The following is a 22,215-nucleotide window of genomic DNA, read 5'->3' on the forward strand; positions in this document are numbered from 1 at the left end:
GGACGTAAAAGACCCTTTCTGAGAGACTTCTCTAATGTGTGGGAATATGAACCACCCAAGCAAAGAACTAGCACAAAACTATAAAACAAACTCCTGGACTTGTGGGACTTATAAAACAAAAAGGGAGCATGGGGCTGGAGAGATAGCACAGCGGTAAGGCATTTGCCTTAGGCACAGAAGGATGGTGGTTCAAATCCCAGCATCCCATATGGTCCCCTGAGCCTGCCAGGAGCAATTTCTGAGCATGGAGCCAGTAGTAACCCCTGAGCACTGCCAGGTGTGACCCAAAAACCAAAAACCAAAAAAAAAAAAAAAAAAAAAAAAAAAAAAAAGGGCAGTGGTGGGAGGAAGTGAATAAATGGACTTTCTGGTGGAACTAGAGGCCTAGGTTATCAGAGTGGTAAGAAACAGACACTTATATCAATGGAAAACTGACCTCCTTTGTCTAAGCATAATATAGTTAAGTGGTGACTTATTCATTAAAAACAAAATTCTATCATCACAATATTCCTCCAGATGATTTTATTACCTGATAAATGAAGGATATGGGGCTCAGAAAGGACAAATGATCCAGTTTCTATCCCAGGCCCATATTGTACCCCAGAGCAATCCTGAATGCAGAGTCAGGAGTAAGCCTTAAGCACTACCAGGTGTGACCCAAAAAGAAAAAAAAAGAGGTCAAGTGACATTCAAAACGAGGCACTCCATATATTACTAAAGTGTTGAATGAGTATATTTTTCCCATTCATGTAGCTGTCTTTTAGTTTTAGCCCATTTCTTCTGCCGTGCAGAAGTTCTTCAATTTGATGTAGTTTTATTCATTTATTTCTGATTTTGCTATCTTTGCCAGTGAGATCAGGTCACTGAAGATGCCTCTGAGGTCCAGATTTTGAAGCCTTCTGCATATGTTTTCCTCTATGTACTTTAGAGTTTCTGGTAGGATCTCTAGGTCTTTGATCCATTTTGAATTGACTTTTGTGTATGGTATGAGATATGGGTTGAGTTTTAATTTCTTACATATGGTTATCCAGTTTTCCCAACACATTTGTTATTGTTGGGGGGGGCGGCGCATATCCAGTAGTCCACAGGGGTTACTCCTGTATCTACACTTAGAAATCACTCCTAGTTGTCTTAGAGAACCATAGGGGTTGCTGGGAATTGAACTCAGGTTGGCTGCCTGCAAGGTAAGCAAGCACCTTACTGGCTGTACTATCACTCTGGCCCCACTCCTCAGAGTCATTTGTTAAACAAACTATCTTTACTCCATTTCATATTCTCAGTTCCTTTATCAAAAATAACTGTTCATATATATGGGATTTTGTCATTTGGGTATTTGATTCTGACCCACTGATCAGAAAGCCTATCTTTATTCTAGTACTGAGCAGTTTTACTCACTATAGTTTTATACTACAGTTTCAAATTAGGTAATGAGATGCCTTCGCATTTCTTATTTTTTGATATGGCTTTGGCTATTCATGGTCTCTTCTGATTCCATACAAATTACATTATTAACTTTTCTAGGTTCTTGAAAAATGTTGTCTGAAATTGGATAGGGATTGCATTGATCTATATAGTAGCTTAGATAGGATAATCATTTTATAAATGATTATCCATGAGTATGGAATATTTTTCCATTTCCTAAGTTCTTCTATCGCTTTCATAAGTGATTTAAAGCTATCATGGTGTAGCTTTCCCACATCCTTTGTTAAGTTGATTCCTAGATACTTAAGGTTCTTGGAAACTATTTTAAATGGTATAGACTACTTGATCTCTTTCTCTTCTGATTCAATTTTTTATGTAAGAATACAACAATTTTTCTGTATTGACTTTGAAGCCAGCTACTTTTCTGTATTGATTTATTGTTTCTAGGAACTTTTTTTTTGTCGACTCTCTAGGATCGTCTATGTACATTATCATGTATTTGCAAATAGTGATAATTTGACACTTCAGATAAGGCTTAATATCTGAGATATATGAAGTATTAACAAAGATCAACAAAAACAAATTTTAAAATCCTAGCAATAAATGGGGAAAGGAAATGAACAGACACCTCTCAAAGGAAGATAAGTGGACTGCCAATAGGCACACGAAAAGATGTTCAGTATCACTCGATTTGGGAAATTCAAATAAAAATTATATCTCATCTCACACCAGTGAGAATGACATATGTCAAAAATAGAGAGCATACAGGCTAAAAACTATATAGCATAGTGGGTAGGGTGTTTGCTTTGCAGATCCTTCAGCCTCCTATATGGCTCCACAAGCCTGCTAGGAGTAATTTCTGAGAATAGAGCCAGGAATAACCCCTGAGCACTGCCAAGTATGGCCCGAAAACCCCACAAAAAAGTAGTAGGAATAATCTGTGCTGGCAAGGATATAATGAAAAAGGAACTCATATCTACTTCTGATGGGAACGTTGTCTGGTTCAGACCCGAAGGAAAACAGCATGGTGAGTCCTTAGTAAACTTAGAATTAAGCTGCTATATTATCAAGCAAGTTCACTTTTGGATATCTAGCTGCAGGACTTAAAAACATTCATTCAAAAGGACATATGCACACCATTATTCATTGCTGCGTTGAGTACAATAGCAAAGATATGGAACCAATCTAGGTGTCCGGTGAAAAATGAATTGTGAAGATGTGATACATATACATAATGGAGTACTATACAACTTCAAGGAGTAATAAAATCATGCAATTTGCTTCAGCCTGGTTGGAACTGGAAAATAAGTGAAGTAAGAGAAGAAGAAGAAGAAGAAGAAGAAGAAGAAGAAGAAGAAGAAGAAGAAGAAGAAGAAGAAGAAGAAGAAGAAGAAGAAGAAGAAGAAGAAGAAGAAGAAGAAGAAGAAGAAGAAGAAGAAGAAGAAGAAGAAGAAGAAGAAGACGACAAATACTGGATTGTAAGATATCCCTTTCTCCAATGCCCTGTATTAATCCCTGCTGGATGGTTAGATCCACCCACATCTGGAATGGGCAAGTGATTTTGAATAAAGAAAAGAAACAGTCTGGCTAGGGGGAAGGAAGAGGCAGTAAGGAAGCATGGAAAGCAGCTAAAAGGGAGAAAGAGTGAGTTAGAGAAAGAGATGAGTTAGGCAGACATGGCACAGAGTCTGCACATGACAGAGAAAAGGCCGTGAAGGAATAAAGCAAGCTGACTCCAATGAAATTTTAACTGACTGTGAATTATTTCGCTGCTACTACCTTTCTTCAAACCTGCCAGTAAAAGGGGCTAGAGGCACCATGCCGAGGGAGGCCTCACCCAACACGTGGACTTTGGACATTATATATATATTTTTTTTTGTGTGTGTTTGTTTGTTTTTTTGGGCCACACCCGTTTGATGCTCAGGGGTTACTCCTGGCTAAGTGCTCAGAAATTGCCCCTGGCTTGGGGGGACCATATGGGATGCTGGGGGATCGAACCGCGGTCCTTCCTTGGCTAGTGCTTGCAAGGCAGACACCTTACCTCTAGTGCCAACTCTCCAGGCCCAGGACATTATAGTTTATATTTAATCAACACTTGATGATCTCACTTAACTGTAGTATATAAAATAATTGTGTTAGGAAATGTAATGTAGTACAAGGGGGATGTCTGGATCACCCCTGACCCCAGAACCTAGGGAGGAAAAGGACAGAAAAGAAATCAATGAGGGAAGGAAGAAAGGAAAGTAATAGGGGAACAGGGGTCTGGGCTTCAATTATGTTTGGGGACGTGGGAGAGTGGTCGAGCTATACATCCAAAGCACCAACTCAACAACACTAAAAACCATGAAACCTAAGCTGAAACCACTGAACTTTAATGTGTCTGCCAAGGTGGCAGGTGGGGAGGGTTTTGGGGGGATGAGGGATGATGAAGTATGTATGGGAGCACTGGTGTGAGAATTGACACTAGTGATAGGTTGGTGCTGAAAATATAATATCCCTAAAACCCAACTATCAAAACTGTACACCATGGGTTTTTTTTCTTCTTTTTTTTTTTTTTTGGTTTTTGGGCCACACCCAATGACGCTCAGGGGTTACTCCTGGCTATGTGCTCAGAAGTCGCTCCTGGCTTGGGGGACCATATGGAACGCCGGGGGATCGAACCTCGGTCCGTCCTAGGCTAGTGCAGGCAAGGCAGGCACCTTACCTCCAGCGCCACCGCCCGGCCCACCATGGGTTTTTTTTAAAGAGATAAATAAATATGCTCAATGTTATCAGCTAGGGAAAAAATGAGGCATTCAGAGGTAGGGTAGGAGAATCCTTTTAATACCAGCACTGAAGCCACAATCATCATCACAAAAATACTGAGCATTTGGGCTGGAGAGATAGCACTCTGGGTAAGGAGCTTGCCTTGCATGTGGCTGACCTGGGTTCTGTCCTTGGCACCCTATATGGTCCCCTGAGCCTTCAAGGAATGATCTCTGAGCACAGAGCCTGAAGTAAGTCCTAAGCACTGCCAGGTAAAGTCTAAAAATAAACCAAACAGTTACTATTAGGGACCTGAGACAGAGTTCAATGGGCTAAGCTCATGCTTTGCTTGTAAGAGACCTAGCTTTGATCCCTGGTACTGTAGAGTACCCCAAGTACCATTAGAAGTTAGCCCTGAGAACTACCAGGTGTGACCTCCAATTTTTTCATATTGTCAGTTTGTTGGTTTACAAGCCTGTATATGCTTTAGCAATAGAATTTCATTCCTTTTCTAAATGTATATTAGCCCACCATTCTCACCAGCCAAAATACCAATATCCCTCCATCGATATCCATTAGGTCCTCCTCTCCCTCACTCCCCTCCCTTCCTCCTCTATGATCAGAATCCATAATTTGGCTTTGACTACTTTTCTTGGCCCCATTGCTTAGCTCCTCTGTGCCCCATGAGCGAAAATGTTCAGCATTTCTTTTCACCATCTACTCTAGTTCCATCCATGTTGTTGCAAAGCAATATTTCACCTTTTCTTATAACTGAGTCATATTCGTGTGTGGACATATGTATCCCACATCATTTTATTTTGGTTTGGGGGGGTTTTCTGGAGGGGAGGGCCATACCTGGCAATGATCTGGAATCTGCCCTGAGGAATCACTCCTGACAGTAACCAAGGAACCATATGGAGTACTGGAGATCAAACCAAGATGGCTGTATGCAAGATAAGTACTATTTCTCTGGCCCTCTACACCATTTTTTTTGAAGGATTGTGTCCAGAAATTCAATGTTGCTCTGGGATCTACTCCATGCTCATTGTTCACAAGCCACTCACAGTAGTTCTTAAAGGACCATGTAGTGCTGGGGATGGAACTCAGCACCTCACATGGCAACATAGGCACTGCCCCTGAACCACATCATAGCCTTGACACATTTTTTTTATTCACTTACCCATAACTTGGCAGTTGTTTCCATGGACCACTTCGTTCTCTTCTTTTGTTTTTTGTTTTTTTTTTTGGGGGGCCACACCCGTTTGATGCTCAGGGGTTACTCCTGGCTAAGCGCACAGAAATTGCCCCTGGCTTGGAGGGACCATATGGGACGCCGGGGGATCGAACCGCAGTCCTTTCTTGGCTAGTGCTTGCAAGGCAGACACCTTCCCTCTAGTGCCACCTCACCAGCCCCCATTTCATTCTTGAGCCATCCCTATAATTGAATTATAAGCCCACTTCTAGTTTAGGAAAGCTGTGTGTCCCGATAGTTAAACTGCTAACCCAACATCACAGAGCAAGTTATTTAACAGAAGCAGAGTTCAAAGTCAGGTCCATTCAACTCCATAGAAGCCCAAAGAATGGATAGGGACATAGCAGCCTGCCCACTGCCACCAACCAGTGCCGCCCCCACCAACCAACTCAGGGCTGGGGCTGAGTTCTCAGAATTTCCCACTGGAGTTCAGAGCCTGTTTCTTCCCCCACCAGAAGTTTCTGCTGATTCAGTGTGAAGTCCTGCTCACGGAGATGAAAGTTCTGTGCCAGGAGAAGTAGCTCTGCTGACAAAGAACAGGTTTCCTTTGAGTCTTTCCCCCGGGAGGATGGGGACAGCTGTGTGCAGCGCTGGTCCCTGGACATCACCTGAGAGGCTGTAACCCAAACTAATTTGGGGCTTCAAGGAGAGAGGCTACTTGAGTTCCTACAGCATTAGAGATTATCTGAGCCAATGGTTTATGATACTTATGGAGAAACTGAGGCCCAGGCATGCCAAAGACTCAGCACCGTCCACTGGAGCCTGATCACCTGCTGGTGACCATGTTCATTCATGAATGGAGTTGAGGCCTCTCTATGGATTCCCCCTGCAAAAGGGTCTGTCTCAACAAAGGCCAAGGTCTGCCAAGGCATCTCCTAGCCTAATGCTCAGGTCTCCTGGCGAAGGCAGCTGTGGGGCATTGGGAGCCCCGCTGAGCTATTTCTGTGACTTTTCTTCAAGGAGACTCAGCCTTAACACAGTGCTGATCAGCAAACCCCATTTATTACATCCCCGCTCCTAGAGCTCGGTCCTCAGAGTCAGATAATGCTCCTTATCTCAGCTGGGAAAGCAGGGTGGGGGAAGGCCCAGAAGCAGCTGCTTTAATGATATAGATTCGGAAGAGCCAGCCTGGGCGCTGCAGGCAAACAGCTCCTGCCTGCTTGGACCACAGGCTCATCCTTGGAGAGTATAACCAAGTATAGCCCAGGGAGGAGCTGGGGACCTCCTCAGCCCCAGCAATGCTGAGGCTGCAAGTGACATGCACTGAACATGAGGAACCCTGGGCTCGCCTCTGCCCTTCCTCTCTAGGTGACCTTGAACATGACAGGTGACCTCGCTGGACCTCCCTGATGAAATGAATGGTTTACAAAGGCAATTCCTGGGGCCCTCAAACTTCCCTGGCATGACCTTAGGGATGTTTGAAAGGAGACAAGTAGGTAACAACCGGCCTGACCTTGGAGAGTTTCTCTTTTCTCAGGGACTTTGCAGAAAGTCTGAGCTGGAGTCCAACTGCTTAAACTTGATCCACTAGAGACCCCTCTTTGGCCAAGAAATGTTTATATGACCCCAAATATGTAATGTATATATAAATTTATAGACTAGGTATACAAAATATTTAATAATAATAAAGACATTTAAATTTTTTCTGACTCACACCCCCCTACCATTTAAGAAACTAGGAACCATATGAGCCATGAAGACCTTGAATCCACAGGGATGAGGATGGGGTGGAGGGGGAGAGTTAAGATGGAGAACTTTGTGGTGAGGGGTTCAGGGCTAGAAGAAAACATGGCCCCTTGCTGCAGAGCCCCACACATCTACATACCTCCCCACCACCAGCTCAGAGACTGTCACAGGGCTTTTCTTTTAAAATCATTCACTGCCTCCCACTGCAAAGACTAGGCCCAGGATCAGGGAGGCTGGGAGTGTGAGCTGCAGGTGAGTATGTGGCAGGACAGGCCCTGCTACCTGCTTCCAAATATGCCTATCTCCACATTCACCCTGCCCAGTAGGGTACAGCATCCTGCACGGAGAATTGCATGGACGTAGTATGAAAGAGCTGCTCCTAGGTTCTACCATATAGGGTCTGTCTATATGCACATGGCCGCACACAGCAGGACTTCAGCTATGGGCTCTGAATCCAGACCACTGACTGAGCAGGTACCCTTTGGTTTCCCACAGTCTGGGAGGGAAGGGTGTGTACTGATCTCTTCCTAGGATCTTCACTGCTAGTTCTCCCAATGAACCTCACCCCACCTCTTCTCCAGTCACAGCTGCCACCTGCCAGCATCGTGCCAGGCCATGTCATACCCTGAAGGCATAGACTACCTCTGTGGCCCCATTCACTGTGTGTCCTGGGGTGCTGATGCAGACCGGGCACATTATGCTGACCTGGAAGATCACTTTGGTGCTCTTCTTGCATGATACTGCCCTGCACTGGTGGGAGGAGCAGGTAAACTTCTGCTGCCTATCAATTTCCTGCTACTGGTACAGAGCTCACTACTGCTCTACCTGGCCATGTTGCTCATGGACCCTGATTATGTGAGCACCCAGCTCCAACCTCAGAACTCAGCCAAGGAGGAGCAAATGGCCATGGTCCCCCCCCCCCCATATCTACCCAGTTTGATGCTGCCGCTACTGCCTGGTTCTGGTCCAGCCTCTGCTTCTTCCAGCCCTGGAACCAGTGGCTGTGTTCCAGTGGCCTCCTGTTGGCCACCTTCTTGCTCCTGTCGCTCTTCTCCTGAATGGCTGCCCTGCCCCTAAGCTCACACCTCTACCTGGTGGCTCAGAACATCACCATGTGGGACTTCATCTTGGCCTACCGCATAACTACCTCTGCCAGCACTCTGGAAACCCGTTTGACCGTGGCCTGGCCCGAAACCTCGCCCACTTTTGCAGGTGGCTCTCAATGTCCTGGGAAAGCCTGTGCGTGGAGGACCAGGAAGAAGCCAGTAGCAAGACTGCCTAGGGGGCTCCCTACCAGGGCCTGGGGTTTCCCCACTCTGGCTGCCCAACCCAGGTACAGAGCAAAGAAGTGGGAAGAAGTGGGTTGGGGGACAGGACCATGTTGGGGTCTGAGGCAGAGATGCCTCCCCATGCCAGCCTATCTCCAATGCAATTTTATAAATTTAATAATACACACACCAAAAAAAAACAAAACCCACACACACATACACACCAATCAACACACCAGTTCTTCAGCCATAGGAGATGAGTCAAGGCTTCTGCCTCTATATCCCCAGGCTGAGAGTACAGAAGTGCATTTCCTGAGTACTCTCAGAAAGTTCCAGCTAGGCGGGGCTCCGTATCCTATCTCAAAGTTTCAGTTAATTATGCCACTGTTCCATTCTGCTCCTAGGGATCAGATCTCAAATCAAACAGCCAGCCCAGCTCCACAACTGCTTTTAGATGACGGCTGGTGAAGGAGTGAGGAACCCAAGGTAAGATGGAATGTGCCAGATGACCCTTTTCTGCAGTGAGGGGCTAGGAAGTAATGTTTACTAAGTAGGCTTTTGGAAAACCTCCTGCTGTTCCCAGTCCTCAGTTAGTACAAAACTGTAGGAGCATGGTGGGGTACAGAGAGCAAGTGATGGCTCACCAAGTTCAGCTCCCAAGCAGAAAGCCATGGGCTGGGAGACTGTCAGAGGGTTGAAGAAATTGTGTAGTGAGTAGATGCTTGCTTGCCTTGAGCATGGTTTACCTAAGTTCAATCTCCAGCACCTCACACCCTGAGTCCACCAGAAAGATCTCAGAGCACAGAACAAGGAATAAACCTGAACACACAGGTCTGTAGCCCCAAAACAAAACAAAATAAAAACCAGGAAACACAAGGCTGAGAGTGGATGCTGACACAAGATGCAAATCCCCTATGAGTCAGAATGCATGGAGTGCGCAGGTTCTGAGAGGGAGCTGAGTGGAAGTGCGTTAGGAAGTGAGGGTCCTTTCAGAAAATGGGTCTGCCAGTATATGTGGGTACATAGAGACATGTACCCAAGACAAACACTTGTGTATTAAACAGACCACAGTGTTACCAGAATGTTGCCAGTGCTCCTGGGAATGGAGCCGTGAACAAGTACAAATCATTATTGAACAAGCTCTGTCTCCCATCCTTAAACAAAGATAGCTTCCTGGAAGAAAAATTGCCGAAGTCAAAGGCTACCCAAGGCTATTAGCACGCTGTTGAAGCACTTGTCCAGACAGTGCGTGCCAATTTCTACTCCACCCACCAAGGATAAACAACCTCTTCATTCCACACTCGCCAGAACCAGGAATGCTGTTCTGCCCACCTTTGCCAATTCTATGGGTCAACAATTAGCACTGCCATTTCTGTTCTTATTCTTCCACTCCCAGACTGAGGTGGCAGAACGCACCCTGGGATGGCGGAAAGTACCAGACGACCAACACCATGCCAACCACATGCAAGTGCCCAGGATTTTGCTGTAAGACTCTACCTAAGTCTCCTTATTCCTTAAACAGGAAGAATAATGTCTCGTAGAAAGAATAATTTGCTTATTTGACTCCTCCCACTTCCACCAAACTTGTCCTAAATTTCCTGGCAATGTGGAGGGTTTTCCCCTCTAAATTTGCAGGGGTTGGGAGAAAGGGCACACAGAGTCTTCCATCTCCCTGGTGACAGATTTATTCAGAAACAAGAACATGGCCCATCAGACAAACATCAGTCACATCCTGGCATTGAATCTGAACTCTTGGGTAAATTGGTTCTCATTTGTTCACAGAACTGAAGGAGGAAGCTGCTGGTGAGCATCCTAGAGGTCAGAGAAAGCTCTGCTAGGAAAAATGAGACACCAAAGAATGGAGAAAGAGAAAAAACGCATCTGTCCTGTTGGTACCACTCAGTACCCAGAGGCTGGATCAATCCTTGCCTGAATAAGTTATTACTGTTTTTTTTTCCTTCTGTTTTCTTTAACACATATCTTTATTTAAGAACCATGATTACAAACATGTTTGTAGTTGGGTTCTCATTCACCAGTGCAACATTCCCACCCCCAATGCCCTCCATCTCCCTCCTCCCCTATCCCTTACCTGCATTTAAGACAGGCATTCTATTTCTCTCACTCACTATCATTGTTATGGTAGTTGTCAGTGTAGTCATTTCTCCAACTGGATTCACCACTCTTTGTGGCAAGCTTCATATCATGGGCCGGACCTTCCAGCCCTCATCTCTATTGTCTCTGTGTATTATTACAATGATGTTTTATACTTTTCTTAAAATCCATAGATGAGAGAGATTATTCTGTGTCTCTCTCCTTCTGAGTTATTTCACTCAGCCATGTACATCCATGTATAGGAAAATTTCATGACCTCATCTCTTCTGATGGCTGCATAACATTCCATTGTGTATATGTACCACAGCCACTCACCTGTTGTCAGGCATTTGGGTTATTTCCAGATTCTGGCCATTGTAAATAGCACTACAATGACTATAGGTGTGCAGAAGGCATTTTTGTGTTGTGTTTTTGTGTTGCTAGGGTAGATCCCTAGGAGTGGTATTGCTGGATCATGTGGGAGCTCAATTTCCAGTTTTTTGAGGAATCTTCACATTATTTCCATCAAGGCTGAACAAGATAGCATGATAGTTGGCATGATATTATATATAGAAAATTCTAAGGACTCTATAAAAACACTTCTAGAAACAATAGATTTATATAGTAAAGTGGCAGGCTACAAAATTAACATGCAAAGACCAATGGCCTTCTTATACATAAGTAATGATAGAAAAGAAATGGACATTTAAAAAACAATTCCATTCACATTAGTGCACAAACTTAAATCCCTTGGAATCAACTTAACTAAAGAGGTAAAAGACCTGTACAAAGAAAACTCTTGTATTTTTCACTCTATAAGATGCACCTGACCATAAGATGCACAAAGGTTTTAGATGCCCTCCTCCCCTGCGCTCAGGCTTTAGCTCCTGGCAGCATTCACTCCATAAGATGCACTTGAATCAGGGGGTGCATCTTATAGTATGAAAAATATGGTACCTCTTTTTTTTTACATATGTCAACTCGTGAATGCTCTGTATTATTTAAGCTCCTCTGAGCTAGGTTTTTTGGTCCCTTGTCAAATTTCAGTGTAATAATCCCCTCATCATCATCCTGGAATTTATTTCTAGTCCCTAGTGGATGTCTGAAACCAGAGATGTACCAAACCCAATATATATTATTTTTCATATATATATATAAATTTGATTTTAAAAAGTAGGCAGAGATTAATAATAGAAACTAAAACTAAAACCATTAAAAATAGAACCATTAAAAATATCCTATAATAAAAAAAACTATGTATCTGTGACCTCTTGCTCTTAAACCTATCTGGTGGTGGGTAATAATTTTGGAGGGCTGTTGAGAATGACTGAACCCAGAAAAGAAAAGCTAAGAGTGGGTGAAAGAGAGGTTCTCAGTGCCTGCAGTGGCAGATAGAAGGGCTTGGAATTACAGCTTTGTGCTTTAAAGTCTGGAGATCTCCTTGTTCTTTGTTCCAATCAGGACAGTAAGTGGAGTCTTTTTTCAGAGTGTTGTGACTATGAATAACCCCCATAGTATGCAACATGCTTTACTGTTTCCACCCTCTATTAAATACCTAGGAAATTACTTAAGAAGTATTAAGAGAACATGTGCTGTTCTCTCTGGGGTTAGAAGGAGTACTGCATGGAGATAAAGTTGGGTCTATGTGGCCCTGTTTCCATTGCACTATCTGGACAATAATCACTGAACTGTGTGTGACATGGTGCCTTTTACCTCCTGGAACCTGGTGGCACATTTCCTGTGAGCAAGAGATGTTTCTCACCTTCAAGCTTGGCAGAAAGTGGAGTCTCAAGTTCCAAATTTCTTGCAAAATCTTAGGCACTGGCTAGAGAATGTTTAGCTTTAGAGGCTGGGGTCTCTTCTCCATAGTCCCTGAATGGTAGTATGTCCCATCACCGACCTATTTTCTCCGTGATAAGAGGCATAAAGGAAATTGAGACACACACAAAGGTCATGATGGCCCCAACCAGACTTCGGGTTTGAGCTGAAGTAGGCAGGAAATCTCAGGAAGGGAGAGAAGCTTATTTCATACCACACAGCCTTTACAGTTTGAGTGGGAAATGGGAAGAGCAAATGTCCAAGAGGATTGGTGAGAAGAGCTCTGGCATTTGGGGAACATGATGGCAGAGCTGTGGTGATTTTGTGTACAACTTGGGCAGAAGGATATAGCACCAAGACTTGGGAACTTACTGCCTCCTACAGGTGCCCCTCTAAACTGTAAAGAGCTTCCACTTCCCCACAGGCTGTGTATACACAACATGTACACTGGTATGGGCCTAAGAGGGACTCAAAGGACCTGGACAGTTCCGGAAATGGGTCGTTAATGGCTGATAGGCATCTACCTCTGGACACCTGGAATTGAGACAGATGGAGAATATGAAGCATGAGTGAAACTTTGCCCCAAGCTCTAGACTTGGAGCATAGGATTTGCCCCCAGAACAAATCTATGTCTCTCTGGTTTCCCAGAAGATCCAGACAACCTGGACAGAGACCCTTGCCCAACCCTCACCAACCATCCAGGGCTGCTGCACATGGTCAGTCATGCCTGGCTCCTCAGAAGGCTCCCTAGACTAGATCCCATCGCCACTGTCAGACCTAGCAGCCAAGAAGCTACAGAGGCACCTATTGCTAGAGGTGGGCATTAGGCTGAAAAGGGAACAAGGTCTGCCCAGCCACTGTGTGGGCATAGCACCATATTGGAAGCATAACCCTGTTCCCAACCCTATCAGGGCACCGTTCCCTCACATCTGCATCCCTTCCTGCCCTCCTGTTATCCTGCCCTCCTCTCCAGTCCCCCTCCCTCCCCACTAGTACTTCTCCCTCCTCTCCTACCCTCTTTCTCATCTCCTGCAACCTCCCTACTCTCCTGGACCTCTCTTCTTCTACTGCCCATCTCCTCACCTGCACTATAGCTAATCACCTTCAGTACACATACCATTTTAATATTCAAAACACACACCCTGCTTTTCCTATCCTCTCATCCTGTCTCCCCTAAAAATGAAGTACACACCCTGTTGTAATTCCCTCTCACATCTACCCAATTGGCTGACCCAGAGTCCACACCTTCCTCTCCCCTAATATTAACATCCATTTCCCACCTACAATAATCTGAGTTACTTTCCCGAAGTGGCTGATGAATGCTTCTTTGTAAGAGCTCTACTCGCCTGAGATCTGACCTCACCAATGGCCTCCACATCTTGGGATCTGACCTTACCAGCCTCATTTACTCTGCACCCCTCCCCTCTCACCCACTCCCCTCCTATACCCTTCCTACTCTCTTGTGCCCCTCCCTTCTCTCATGCCCCCTCTCTCCACCCCGGTATCACTCTCACACACACACACACACACACACACACACACACACACACACACACACAGTATCCCTCTCCACATGGCTTATCTCTCTTCCCAACCTCATATCTCACCCCACATCACTATTTAGTCCCTGCATCTCTCTCTCCCCTCCAACTGGACTGAGTGCCTGACACATCTGGTGTCAGGAGCAGAGTTTCTTCCAGTGAGGGGATTCAGAGAGGCTGACCAGGTGCTTTTTCTCCTTCTCTGCAGCTGAAGGAAGCAGAGAGGCCATTTATTCACACCTCAGGATGTGGGAACCGTGTCTGCAGACACCGGAGGCTGTCAATGATCAAACTCTCCTTCCTTCCTCTCCACAGCTTTCCTGTCTCCGGCCTTCATGAAGAGCTTACCAAAGCTGCACCTTCTTGCCCCTCACCATATGCTCATGTAGCATGACAACATCCTTATTCTCTTCAGAGGGACTGTCTTATTTACAGGAAGACTCTAGTGGGCCACTGGCAGCCCCAGCTTCCCTCCACCTTGTCAGGGCCATGTTCTAGTCACTGTCATTCTTATCTGTCCAGCCCTACAGGGATACGTCTCCTTAGGGATTGCTTCTCCAAGCCCTGTAGTGATTAGATGAATTCCCAGGCTGGCCACTATTGTCCAGAACCCAACCCAGCCATGCAGAGAACTTGGATTCTCTTGCCTATCCCTTCTCACTGCAGACAGCCCCAGTTACCTGACATATACCATCCAGGCTGCGCTTGGGCCTAGCAGTCCATCTGAAAACATCTCATTTACACAAAGCACCAGAGTTCATTAACCAAATTGGGAGCATTCTGCTGCAGGGCTGAATCATTCCCGAGACTTTTATCTCAGACACTTAAACACATTAAGAGAGAGGAAGCAGGCACAGTGGGGCCCAGAGCACATACCACCTTCCCTAGAGGTCCAGGGTGCAGAGAGCCAGCAGGGGAGAGGGATGGCTGGAAGGAAGGACGGGAGGTGATACCTGGAAGTCCTGGAGCATGCCGGAGCATGACTGTGTTTGGTTAGGTCACTGCACTCCACACCTCCTCCCTGCTCCCTCCTTGGGCCATGCTGGACCGGAGGGAGCCCCCTCCTGCCTCATTAAGCAGCCAGCACAGGGCCCTGGGAAATGACTTAATTAGGTGACCACACTGGCTTGTGTAAATTAATTTGATAAAGATAATGAAGTTCAGCGGAGCAGAGCTGACCATGTTTCTGGGATCAACTGCCCTGGGGCTTGAGAGCTAAGACTCAAAATTAGAAGGAGAGCTTTAGAGGGGTGTGGGCAGTGCCTCTAGGGTAGATGGTCCTCCCTCTCCCCTAAATTTTAGCCTCTAGGAGTAAAGTTAGAAGACCCCACCCAGGGATCCCCTGTGCCCTATAAGTGACCTAGCTTTTAGGAAGCAACCTGGATTTCATCCTTGGCTTTGCCATAGGCCTCAGGAGGCAAGTCCCTTATGTTTTGAGCCTCTTCTCAGCTGGAAAGCAAACAAGGAGGTCTACTCGGACTCTATGGGACCAGGATGCTGTCAAGTAGAAACACAGTGTTTTCTAAAAGATCCTAAGAAGAAGTAGCTGTTTTGATGTCTCTTTTAATGTTTCACTAAGCCTTGCATGTGCACTTGGAAAAGACTGGGGTAAGCAGGGGAGGATTTATACTTTGCAGTGCTCAGGGATCACTCCCAATGAAGCTTAGGAGAGAATTTGTGGTGCTGGGGTGGAACCAGAGTCAATCATTTGCAGAGTAATGGCTTATTACCTGCACTCTCTATCCCAGAAAACATTCTTTGGGATAAACCATCTAGTCCCAGTTTCCAGGTGCCCCCTCTCATTCTGGAACCTTCTGCTCCTTTTGGAGTCAAGGAGTTGAGAATCTGGTTGAGGTCACACAGCTGGTAAGTATTCAATGTGGGATTAGAACTCAGTTTCTCTGACCTCAAAGCCCTTCTCCCACACCATGGTGGTAGTATAAAGTGAGCTGCAAATACTGGGCTATCTTGGTTCCCAATGCATTCTTCATTCTGTTTTCCTCCTCATGCATCACTCAAGACACCTAAACAATCCTGATTTCACACAATGAATGATCCAGAAAAGTGAGGTTCAAATATAGTGTCTGTATACCCTTAGAACAAGTCATGTTCACTTGAGGCCCTTATTTCTCCATGGGTAAAGGGAAGTGACTAAGTTGGAACATCTTTCCAGTCTGGTTCATGCCACCCAAGTCAAGTGCATTTGGGTATGGAAGTGAGGAGAAGATGTCTGAAAGGATTCATGATTCCTACTTAGCTCAGGGTCAACCAACGTGAGCTGAATCACAGCCTCACTCTGGTCCAATCCCTCCACAAGCAGAATGACGGGTGAAAGGTAGACATCAGGGTTCCCCAACTCTACTTCAGGGTAGGTGGTGGTAACCCAAATATGGAAGTTCTTAGGAGGAAAATCCCCAAACTGGGGTCTGTGACAACCTCCAATCAGCAAAAAAAAAAAAAAGAAGAGCGATGATTGTGCAAAGTTGTTGATATTTTTTTTTTCTGCTGTAAAGCAGAGAGATGCTTTGGGTATCTAATTAGCAAAATATTAGATAATTGGTGTAATCTGTTCCATTCCCTTTTTGACAGCCTCTGCCATGCTGTCCCATTTCAAGCCTGAGCTGCCATAAATATCAGATGATAATTGGAACACAGAAAATGAAAAAATCAGATCAGTCATCAGAGGCCCCTCATAAATTGATTTGGGATGTGAGGAATTCAATAGAATCTCCTTACCCCAACAAAACCCTCTCCCACTCCCACTGGTCTCTATCTTCCTCTACCCACACCTCCACACACCTAACAGAATTGCCACAAAGAAAAGGCATTTGAAACACAATAGCAACCTCACCTCAGTGACCTGTCCCAACACTCAGCCTCTCCACTCCCTCTCCCCCACACACACACCCTTGATACCACCAGGCCTTGATATTAAGCCAGTGAGCCAGAGGCCAGCTCCATCTGGGCTCTATGTTCGAGCATAGGAGGTTTAGAAATGTAGTCACTCTTTTCAGAAACAGAAATCAACCCAAGCCAGCTTCCAGAGGGAAACAGAAAATCGCACAAAAACAGTGATTCCTCTTCTTGGCATCTACCCTCCCCCCAAACACAAAAATAAAAGCATTCATTCTAAAATATATATGCACAATCTTATTCATTGCAGCATAAAGTACACTAGCCAGGACATGGAAATGACCCGAATAAAGGTGCTGTTATATATACACAATGACTTACTATGCCACTCTAGGAAAAGATGAAATATTGCTATTTGCTATCAAATGGATGGAATTGGAGGGCATTGTGATAAGTGAAATAAGTCAGAGGGAGAAGATACTGGGGGATCTCACTCATCTGTGGAATACAGAGAAACAAAACAAGGAGATTGGCAGTATGGGATGAGGACAAACCCTTGGCCTTGAGTTGCAAAACTGAGATAACCAAGCAGTGGATGGAGATGTTTAAAAGTGAGGGGAAGAGGAGGACTAGAAATTATACAGGCCTGTTGTAGAGGGCCTCGGGCACTTTGATGTAGTAACTTGTGCATCAAAAGCATATGTGTTAACACTATTATGATATAATAATAGTTAACACTATAATAATAAAAACTATTATTTATATTATTATTATTATATACCTAAGCTTGACAACTTGTTAGAGTTTTTAAATAAAATAAAATAACTAGCTTATGAAACTGAGAATTCTCAGAGTTGACCCAGAGAGCTAGGAGTCCCAAAGTGTCACATCTTTTATGCTGATCTTGGCCTCCTTCTCTCCTCCATATTCAGCTGACATAGGGAAGAATGGGAAACAAGACCAATGACAGGAATGGCGTTTTTCATCACTGTTTACTGACCCCAGAATGAACAGATCATTTCCCTCACTCAAGTCAATACTTAAGGCCCAGGGAACAGTCCTGATTGGTTTTTCCTGGATCACATGCCCATCTCAAGGCCAATCACAGTTGCCAGGACTGAAATGTTATTCTGATCAGGTCCTGTACAGACCTACTCTGTGATTGAGGGAACAAGTTTGTTCCCTAACCTAGCACTGAAAGGCATCCCTCGTTATAGTCTCTCTGAACTACAATTCTGTAGCTTGATGGTGCATATCTGGGACATCTGCTGACATGGCATCATCTGGGTCAGAGCATTGGGGACTCAGGAGCAACAATGTTTAAGATGGTTGGTCCAGGAGCTGGAGAGATAGCACAACTGTAGGGCATTTGCCTTGCACCTGACCGAATGGGACAGACCCAGCATCCCATATGGTCCCCTGAGCCTGCAAGGAGTGATTTCTGAGCATAGAGCCAGGAGTAACCTCTGAGTGTTGCTCAGTGTGGCCCCAAAACCAACCAACCAAATAAACAAATCAGATGGTGCGGGGTCCTGAAGCCCCCCAGAGGGGCCCGGCCAGCAGGAATTAGCTGGGAAGACTTCTCAGACAACCGCACTCCTATTTTGCTAGGTAGAAGAACAACCACACCTGTAAAAATCTGAGAGAGGTTAATAATAAAGACCCAAGGCAATGTCTCACTGCTCAAGGGCAACTTTATTTGGCTACAGCTCCTTCTTATATAGAGAAGGAGAAGGGGGCAGTACAAGGGTGATGTCAATCACACTTTTGGCATGAAAATTACTTCATTATTCCAAATAAGGCAAGTGGGCAATACTTCTTGCAGTATCCATGGAAACATCTTGTGACCTTCTAGCTGCATTCCTAATTGCTTGACTATCAGGAGGTGGTGCAAGATGTGCTTGCCTCAGTGATCTTGAACAGACAATGTAGCATATACACAATAATGAATGTCTTGTAAACTCAGGGATATGGTTAAGGGAGTAAGGCCTCATTTCTGGGAATGGTACCGGGCCGTGTTGCTCTCCTCCGGGCTACAAGATTAATTATCTCCTGCAGCTGCATTTTCCTTTCTCTTTGGCCCAAGAACTTACAGCAAGACTGCATGTAGCCTTTAGGTGAAAGGCTGGATTATGGCAGAAAGAATAGCAAAATGGCCTCAAACAAGTCAGTCCCCAACATCTCCCCCTTTCTCTTCTAATAAAAGAAGGAAAGTCGTGAGCGGGTGGAAGAACCGTGTCTTAGGCTACAAGGTTTGACCAGGTCGGACACGGCCAAAGCCGCATTTAAAAGGTGGCTACAAGCGCCGTGGGTGTGCACAGAGATTTGAATTATGTTTTGTAGCCTTTTAGGGCCGTGTCCAACTGGGACCTTGCTAATCCCGTCGTAGGTATCTCCACAGCCGAGAGCACAAGTACCGGAGCGAGCTCCGTTTGTTAGCTATGCGCTCTATCTCCTGAAAACTTAGTGGCTGGAAAGGCGGCTTGGTGATTAAAGCCAAGTTTTCACAGGAGTCACGCGGGGTCAGACGCTGGTAGTTGACCTGAATAGAGGTTTTTGCCTTTTCATCTACCTGGTTCTTAATAAAGGCAGTGATTTTGCGGAAAATCCATGGGCCAAGAGAAAAGAGCAGCATGAGGCTAATAAGAGGGCCCAAAATAGTGGACAGTAATGTATGTATCCAAGGAGAAGAGAAAAACCAACCCTGTTACCAACTTTGTTTTTGGTCAAAACGTTTCTGGAACTCCTTCATACCATTACCAATACGTAGAACACTATCCCTAACTAATCCAGATTTGTCTTTAAATACACAGCATAGTTCTTTAAGGGCCACACAGACTCCCCCTTCCTATATAAGGGCAAAATATAAAGTACGACGATTTTGAAGAACTACATCAGCAAGGGAACTAACAGTATCGTAGGGGTTGAGGAGAGAAGCTAAGCTAACAGCGTTTATAATATGGTTTTGTGAGGGCTAGAGCAGAGGCATTTATAATATTTAAAATAACTTGAGAGGAGAAGGATGGGCTAGAAGGCAGAGTTCGTAGCTTACAACTTGCTTAATAGTGAGTTGATGACGCTGAGGCTGAACTTTCCAGAGAAGAAGTTTAGAGTTATTGGTGTAGATAGGAGATTTAAACGTTGTGATGCTTTTATAAAACGGCGAAACCGGTGAATTGCAGATTTAACAGTGTTCATAGCTGGTGTTGGAGAGCGCTTGGGCAGAGGCATTGACCATTTGCAGGATGAGGTTCAAGGTGGAAACCGGACCAACAGGTTTGATGGTTAATGTAGGCTTTAACAAAGCTAAAACATAATAATTATGATAAGCAAGAAACATTTCAGTAACAATATGGGGAGAAAATGCAGTGGAGTAAACAAAATAAGTGGAGTTGGGGGCTTCAATGAAGATGGAAGAGTTGTTAACAATAATGGTTTGATTGCAAATGTGTGATTGTTGAACAGGCGGGCACATATATGGTTCGAGTAAGCAAAGTTTTACGACCGTGACTTGTTTGCAATGGAGGTTGTTGGTTGCAATGGTGGGCATCCAAGGCAGCTAGGCAGAGTGTCTAATTCAGCATTGTTAAAGGTGGAGTCAGTTAGAAACAGGTTTGCAGGAATGGCGGCTGGCAGGAGGGGTGACAGGCTTTTTTGAAGTGGATGAAGACAGGACTGTGGAAGGCTGCGGAAATTTTTTGTTAGACTTCGGAAATTTTTTGTTAGACTTCAGCATTCAAAAAATTTTTATAAATAACAATCGCCAATTTTTTAAAAACTTTTAAACTGAACTTAAATGATTTTTCTTAAACTTTTTAGTTATTATTTTAAAGCTAGATGCTATTTTTTAGCTATAAATACATATTCTATAGGCCTGAACTTACACATAGCAGGAAAGTTGGGTGACTGCAAAGTCCAGAAATTCTCCAGGGAAAAGTTATCCCCGATGGCCATTGAGAAATTTGGGGTTTGCCATCCCTCACACTTTCCGCCATGTTCTTAGAAGGACAAAGCTAGCTTAATACATAATTTTTAACACATGATTTTTAGTTGCAAGATGCCAGTTTGTGAACTGACCAGACTGAACCAGGTTGAAAAAATTAATTGAAATTTGAAAAATGGATAAGGCTTTAAAAATTGTATTATTATAAAATGTAGAGATAACAAATAAACAGACAAAACAAAACAACACTAAACACAACATTTTACACTTGTGGCCACTTTCATTCATCACAACAGACACATAAACAGACAAAAGGATTGATTTAAGACTTATTTATAAAAAATTGACAAGCGCTTTTAAATATTTAGCTAGCATGTTTGTGAGAAGAAAAAAAAATTTTGTAGAAAAACTTTTTTAGTTTTGAGAAGTACTTAATGTAGATGGAGTGGAACTTTGCTGAAAATAAATTTTAAGGTTTAGAATTAACACAAAACATTTTTAAAACAATTTTAATTTGAAGTTTAAAACATTAAGTAAAATGGTTAATAAACAGTAAAAATTTTTTAAGTAAAATGGTTAATGAGCACTGTAGAAGGAGTCTTCACTCTGAAGTATGAAATCATTTGCTGTAAATGAATAGGTTTTATTTAAATTGGTTTTGCAGTAGAACAGTAAGACAGCTGCAATAAAGTGTTAAATTTTTTATGATTAAACACAATAGCATGAACTATGATTATTAAAGGTATAAAAAACTGATTTTTTAAAAAACAAACAACTGTTTTTACTATGAAGACTTTAAGTGAATAATTTGTAAAAAATATTATATACCAAATTAACTAAATGCTTAGATTATTATAAAATATAGTTAAAGACATCTGATGCATTTACACACCTAGAACTTAAGACTAAAATTATATTTAATACTAGTTAATTTGCTTATAAAGTTTAGTTACTTTTATATATTACTTATAAAATTATATATAATATATTTTTCATTTATATTATTTTTTCACTGCGACACAAATATACAGATTTGTATAATGTGCTGATATTTTGAATGCACTTAAAATAATAGTTCTTTCAATGCAGAAATAAAGAACAACCATTGCTGTAGCACAAAGTTAAAACTAAGGGTACTATAAAGCACACCTAGGTGTTCACTGTGCATTAAATTAACTATATTGTTTAAAAAGGCTAACCACATTATTTTTCACATAATTTTGTAAATACTTTAAAAATTAAAATAAAACTTTTAATAGAAATATAAGATTTAAATTTAACACTTTTGTGTTCGTTTGGATTTTAAAACACAAAGAAGTTTTTCTTTTACCAACATTTTGTTATCTGTAAAGTGACAGAATTATGACCTTGCTCTAAAATTTTCTGAGAGGCATGAAAAAAAAAATTTATTGCCTTTATCTTTCTGTTGCTTTTTAATGTTTTAATAATTACTTTACACTACTTAATGCACTAAACCTAATAACACATATTTGACGAAGTGTAGGGCTGACAAGGTGAAGCAGAGTTTTTCACTGATAACTTGGGGAGGGGCTAGCACAGTTAACAGCAGGAAGGTTAGAGGCAAATTATTTACAG

The 22,215-nt window shown here is 43.4% G+C and overlaps 1 protein-coding gene, 1 non-coding gene and 1 pseudogene across 2 annotated transcripts in view; 2 read left to right on the forward strand and 1 right to left on the reverse strand.

Annotated features, from left to right (window-relative positions):
• PADI2 (peptidyl arginine deiminase 2) overlaps positions 1-22,215 on the forward strand; it is a 651,199-nt gene that overhangs the window by 36,582 nt on the left and 592,402 nt on the right. The gene's annotated exons all lie outside the window — the stretch shown is intronic.
• LOC126006999 (uncharacterized) lies at positions 7,520-12,826 on the forward strand (annotated as a pseudogene).
• On the reverse strand, positions 21,658-21,787 carry LOC126007735 (small nucleolar RNA SNORA22). The gene has a single exon (XR_007495225.1). It is a non-coding gene; the product is annotated as a small nucleolar RNA SNORA22 (small nucleolar RNA).

Source organism: Suncus etruscus, chromosome 4, assembly GCF_024139225.1.
Source record: "Suncus etruscus isolate mSunEtr1 chromosome 4, mSunEtr1.pri.cur, whole genome shotgun sequence".
Taxonomy (NCBI): Eukaryota; Metazoa; Chordata; class Mammalia; order Eulipotyphla; family Soricidae; genus Suncus; species Suncus etruscus.